Source organism: Coptis chinensis, chromosome 4 (assembly GCF_015680905.1).
Source record: "Coptis chinensis isolate HL-2020 chromosome 4, ASM1568090v1, whole genome shotgun sequence".
Taxonomy (NCBI): Eukaryota; Viridiplantae; Streptophyta; class Magnoliopsida; order Ranunculales; family Ranunculaceae; genus Coptis; species Coptis chinensis.
Genome location: NC_141459.1, coordinates 105223383 through 105229915, shown reverse-complemented (window position 1 = coordinate 105229915; position 6533 = coordinate 105223383). Strand labels below are relative to the sequence as shown.

General features: G+C 36.7%; 1 long non-coding RNA gene across 1 annotated transcript; it reads right to left on the bottom strand.

The window, feature by feature from the left end:
* Positions 1 to 2183: 2183 nt before the first annotated feature.
* LOC147506598 (uncharacterized) lies at positions 2184 to 5267 on the bottom strand. The gene is made up of 4 exons (XR_015220833.1): positions 3833 to 5267; positions 3506 to 3688; positions 2793 to 2891; positions 2184 to 2703 (listed from the first exon to the last, which is right to left on the bottom strand). It is a non-coding gene; the product is annotated as an uncharacterized LOC147506598 (long non-coding RNA).
* Positions 5268 to 6533: the final 1266 nt, after the last annotated feature.

Here is a 6533-nt window from a genome sequence, read left to right as displayed (position 1 = left end):
GGATCCTTCAATTCCTTGCTATCCATTCTATGGTAAGCCACACCTGACAATTTGTTCACAAAGAACCCAAAAAAAGACTGAAACCTAAAAAAACTTTAGTAAATCATCCTATAGACCCTTTAAAAATGAGCTTTTGAAACCCTTCTTAATTATACACCAAGTAGTCTCCCAGCAATAAGATGATGGGTCTCAAAATGGTCAATTCATCAAAAATAGAAAAAGCAGATTGAAGAAGAGACAATTAACCATATGGATATCTATGGTGTTTCGGTGCATACACAACTGCATAAAGAAGTCATTAAACCTTGTTTTCACCCATAGCCAACTTATCCTTTTTTGTCACACCTGTAACTATTGCTTCAATTCCTTAGCAAGGTACAAATTAAAGGTAAGAGTAGTTACAACTCCAAGATAGAAATATATAAAGTTAAATCATTAAGAAATTACAATTAAACACAACTCCAAGATACAAATATATAAAGTTAAATCATTACGTAATTACAATTAAACACATAATCTTGAAACTTAGTCCTTTAAAGGTGTCATACTGACCACCTAGCTTTACATCTCAATGGGGCAAAACAAATGGTAAGACCATTACCTAAACTTAAGTGATAGTACTTTATACCTAACATTACTATATATATGCGTCCAAAATTAAACAACCATCAAATTTAACAAATTTAAACGTTCACACTGTAAATAATAAAATATGTAAGGCACTCAAGAATTAATGACTGGATATGAAAGTAGGATTTAATCAAAGAAAATTAGTCGAACTTCTAGGCCATGAATGTATCCTCCAGTTTAATTTGTTTCCCTTACATTCAAGAATAGTAAGCTTTTTTCCCTTACATTCTGTTGTTTCCTATAATATTTAGAAACAACAAAAACAAGAAACACTTGTTTCTCAGCCTCTTTGCAAATTGGGACCTTGCCGAATGTTTCAGGTGTTCTAGCACGACCATAAAAAGATCAAATATACTATTCATTATACCAATAGAAAGGTTCAAATTAACCACTCTACAATGTTGAAGATGAGGTTCAAAATATATAGATTAGCAAAACCCTTCATAATGGATATAGTAACGGTATGTTCACATTGGCAATAGAAAGAGCATAAGCATGACATCCTTTTAATCTTAAACACGTGATAAAATATATGAGTTACCCTACAAAGGAAAAGCTAACAAAATATTTGGAGCCCAATACAAAGCATGCTAATAATAGTTGTGACCACTAATAGACAGTTGTTTCTCCTCGATGTTTTTCCAAAATTCTTTTGGAAAAAAAGTTGTCAAGCTAGTGACGCCCTACGAAAAAAGCGAAGCATGAAATTATAGATATTAGGAAATTTGTACAACCGCTTACCAATGTAATAAACCCGATAGCGTAAAACATCAACTAAAGGCGCAATCGTGAACAAATTTACACCTCATAAATGAGCACAATGATTTATGCCAAGAACAACAACAAAGAGATGAAGCATACACCGCTCCTTAAAACCCGTAAACTTGTAAACTAAACCATCTCTTATCCGAACCCCAAGCCGAAGGTCCTTGGAACCTTCATCCATGTTAGATTAACAATGTCGACTTATCAACCTCGAATATTATAGATAATAAAAGAAATAAAGTGCTCTTTACCGCTTTATCGCAAGAAAGAGCAAGAAAATGCGGAGAATAGTAAGTATTTGACTCTGAGGGTCAAGAGGGCCCGTGATATTAATAAGAAAAAAGAAAATAGATAAAGAAAACCTATTTGAATGAATAAGGCGATACCTCCTTCAATGGAAGTATATCTTGGAAATCCACAGCTTCAGCCTTCCCTTTGTAAATTGGGGGTCAACCCAAACACCACTAACAAAGGATAAAACTGGTCCTCCTTCAATATAGAACAATACGATTTCCCTAGATTTAGTGCGCATTGAGAGTCTAGAACCCTGTGGAGTCTATTGTCCTTCAATTCTTTAAATCTCTTTAAATCTATTTGTAGTCTATAGAAAATTAAAAATAGATTAGGGAGATTTAAACAAATCTAGGGAGGTGGTACTAATTATTATTCCATCCAATTTTTTAGGAGCCAATCATATTGTTTGAAGTGCAAAATGGAGCGATATGGTGAGGAGAGAGAATGTGCGCGAGCTTTTATATATATATATAGATAGATAGATAGATGTTCTTACATCATTCTTTAAAACCTAGTTGCTTGGGTTGGAACGTATTGGTTTAATATACAGAGCTATGCTAAATTGCTAATATGCAGATAAAATACCTAGTTGTAGAGAACAGGGCTATTACAAGTTGCATCCTGCAGCTAAAGCAAGCGGTCAACAATCACATTACCAATCATCTAGGCCTTCGTTTCCTCTAAGTGCTACAAGCAATGATCGCTAACAAGACTACTACAATCACATTAATTTTGAGGACTTGCTTCACTGCTGTCTTCGATGGTGTTCAGAATTTCTACTTATCCTTTAATGAAATTGGAGCTTCAAGCCCTCAACTATGCTGTGTCTCTTCCTCGGTAAGTTCTTTAGGACCGGTAGCAACTGTTAATGTTCCTGCTCATCACTGTTTTTCATGAAAGGAGCATTGTCATCCGTGATTCTACTGTTGCTAAAAGAACTTGAAGGTTTCTCCTCAGAATTCCTCATTCTTCCATCTCTACTCAATTTTCTGCTAGCAACATGAACTGCTCACCCTAATAATCAGTGAAAGGAGGAAAGGCAACATAGGTTAAGACCTTCACAATAATCATAGACTGAAATTAAGAAACAGAATCTAACAAACCTCTGTTTGAGAAAGTTTCTGCAAGGCTGCTATATCATTCTTTGCAGCCATATTTCTGGCATTGTCCAAGAGAGAGCGGCTTTGATTGTAGTATGCATTCTGAAAGAAAAAATGGTAAAAAAAAAGAAAAAAATCAGCGCACGGTATTCTCCATGTTGGCCCCAGGATTATATACTGATTTGCAATGCTTTAGACACCCGACGTGGGCGAAGATTTATTTATATTTACTGTCCCCAGCTTAGCCACCACTGAGTCCAATCCACAGTTGGGCCTCATCTATGGTGTGGGGCTTTTAACTCAAAACCAATTGGTAGTAAGTGGAATGGCACTGGGATTCATACACTGATTGGCTAGGCTTTAGACACCTGACGTGATGTGGAATTAATAATCTCAACACTGACCAAAAAGTGAGGGACTAAAGTTGTTCTTACCCATTCAATGCGCTGGTTTCTCAATTCAATAAAGACTTCATAAGCTTGAATCCTTCTCTTGGTTAGTTCTACCAATTCTTCTTTTGATGAATTAGTAATTTTGTGGATGGCCTTACTTTATCATTTTGCCAAGTGCATGCTTTTCCTTTCTTACTATGTCCAGATTAGCATTTGGTAGGTTGTAAAAATATTTATGTCTAAGTTTACATTATTAATCTGAACAAAGGTCAGCTGAAAACAATACAAATAAAAAGAACAATCAAAACAAATAATTACTTTTACCTGCTCCTGAATAGCTGGTCGTTGAACAATGATAACCAAGTCAGTGAATATTGTATTGCTGCCGCTTCCATTGCTTGGTAAGAAATTACTTTCTCCCTTGTATCTCCAAGTGGTTTAGTTTCTCGCAAGAGTCATTTCTCGTCGACTACTGTCCTGCTTTTAGATTGCATACTATGGCGCAAACTGCATATCCATTGAGAGTTTATATCCCAATCCGGAATTTACCACACACATGCAATCACACAGACCGTACATCCGCACATAGATATGAAGGTTAAAACAAGACAATGGAAGAATCCAAATAGTATTAAGATGGTGTGAACTTACTCGATCGTTAAGCTCTTCCTCTGATAAGCAAGGACCAAAAGCCCACTCTTTCCTTGCAATGCAGGCAGTACGCAGCTTCTGAAGAGTCTGTTGCTCATGTTCCATTTCCTTCTTCTTTCCATAGAGAATTTGTTTACATCTTTTTTCCTCAAGTGTCAGACCCTGTAGCTCATATATCACCTGACGGAGTTCTACCTGCCCAAATTCTTTTGTAAAAGGCACATAATGTACAGCTGAATTCAATATCATCACTTGCCATTGCAAAATCAACTTTACATTTTGTAAAGTTACTTTCGTTTATCAATCCCATGACAAATAGCTAGCATTAGTGAAAGAAAAATCATGTGTATGCAACAGTTTTCTCACTTCTTTACCCAAGAAGCTCAGGGAAACAGAATCCTGTACACCTTTCCCCATCGTACATTCAAGTTGCGTAATTTTTCACAGGAACTGTTTCTCTTCAAGAAATGTTATGCTTTTATATTGCATATAATGAAGCAAAGAGCAAATGTTTTGAAAATGAATCCCCCACACCCCAAGTCACCACGCGCACACACACTCTGTCCACACACATATACAGAAAAGGTTGGAACCAGACAATATATGGAAGGAATCTAAATAAAATTTAGTTGGTTTAGCTTACTGGATAATTATGCTCTTGCTCCAACGAGCATAGAGCAAAAGCTCTCTCTTGGCTTGCAATGCAAGCAGTACACAGCTTCTCAAGATCTTTTTCCGCAGGTTCTATTTCCATCCTTTTCCAGTTGAGTGTTTTCTTATTTCTCTTTTTCTCAAGGGTCAGTGCCTCTAAGTTAGATGTTTGGCAATGTGCCCTTGTTTACAGTTTTTTTTAAAAAGTTTGCTGGGGTTAAGGCAGACCCCCACCTGTTTATTGCACATAGGGAAACATTACATACCCTCTCTAAGAGTAACATAAGGCATCAAACCTAAAACACTTGGGATTTCTCCCTACACGTACAGTCCCGAAGGAACAAACACTGGCAAGAAAACCACAATCAGCAACCCCATTAACCATAGCCTAAGGGACCATCTGCCATCAATCCACAAGCCCCAAACAAAGACAAAAGGAGCATACAAAGACTACAATAGGCAGGAAGCCCTCACACAAATGAGATTAATCATTACACATACCACAAGCAAGTATTCATAGGAATCGTCTCATTTGATCTTCTACTTTTTAGCCTTCAATTGCTTTACTATCTTAGGATGATCTTTCCTAAGATAAAGTTGTGTTTTCTCATAGTCACAGAAAAAACACCCGCAAGCACAACACACGTATGTAAGTCCCATAGTGTCGTCCCAAAACTCTTTCGTATAACCCTCAAGATACCTCTTTTTGTTTTTGGTTAGTGACTTTACTTTCTTCATCATTGCGAGAGTAGGCTCAATTTCTCCAAAAGAACGCTTTTGGATTCTTTTGCTTTTTTTTGGCTTTACCGTTGACCAATCCTCTCAAGGCGTTTCATGCCTCGACCTGTTTTAGGCAAGTGGTCATTAAATATATCTTCCTCATAATCTGATAGGTCATCCATATCATCTACCTCCTCATTTTCAGCAACTAACCCTTCATACATATTTCTTTCTCGGCTATTGGGTAGTTGGGGAAGAGAAGTAATCCTATCTTGGTGACTCTGGATAGGTGTAACCATAATGCTCTCCTCAAGATCTCTTTGGTCCCCAATAACACCACCTTGCACCTGTGCAATATTGATTTCCGTATGTGTACATACCACTGCACCTTAAGCATCTTGAATGTTGCTTTCAGATTGTGTACATACCACTACAGTTATCAAACACAGTTGCTAAATCAACTGTTCATTTTGTCCAATTACTTTCAGTTATCATATATCAAGTACTTAAGCAGTAGATACCATTAAATGAAACAAACACTGTGTATGCAACAATATATTTACTCCATTATTAAAAGAAGCTTAGGAATAACAGCATCCAAGTACGCTCTTTTGTTCTACCTTTTTCATCTTTATCGCTTCAACCATCTCAAATTGGGCTTGATTTCTCTTTACAAGTTCCCAGTCAGTCTTCACTCGCATGTAACTTCACAAAATAAATACTATGAATTTGCTTAGGCACATGACATCTATAAGGAGCATCTCTTGGGAGTACATGTGCTTCGAGACCAAAATTTCTCTCCTTTTACAGGCCCATCCATGTCGTCAGAGTCAAACTTCATAGGATCAGTCATTACAGAAACCCTTACAGAAACGGACTAGTGATCGAAATCCCCAAATCTGGTATTAAGTATTAGCATTCTAAACACACAAAGTGACCAAATGCAAGCAACACACATTACCAAACTCATCACTTAAACAACGAATTATACATCAAATCACAAACCACTTTGCTTAAAACTCACATTTATTCTTTCTTTTGACTAAATCCTTTTCAGTGAGGAGGTTATGGTCACCGTCAGATTTTGTTTCTTGAGCCGAAGAGTGACATCTTATTCTTGAAGCACACGCAAAGGCCCACTTATTCCTTCAAATTCCACTTATCCACTACCATTAGGTAAAACTTAAGTATAGAAAATGGAGCATGCCGCATACACCATTTTTTCCCTTCAATTGGCTGTAGTAAATAATCTAATTTTCTAGAATTTTTGCATTTTCTTTTCACAAGTTGCATAGAAAATCCAAAGCTGCCAAATCCATTGTGTACTTAC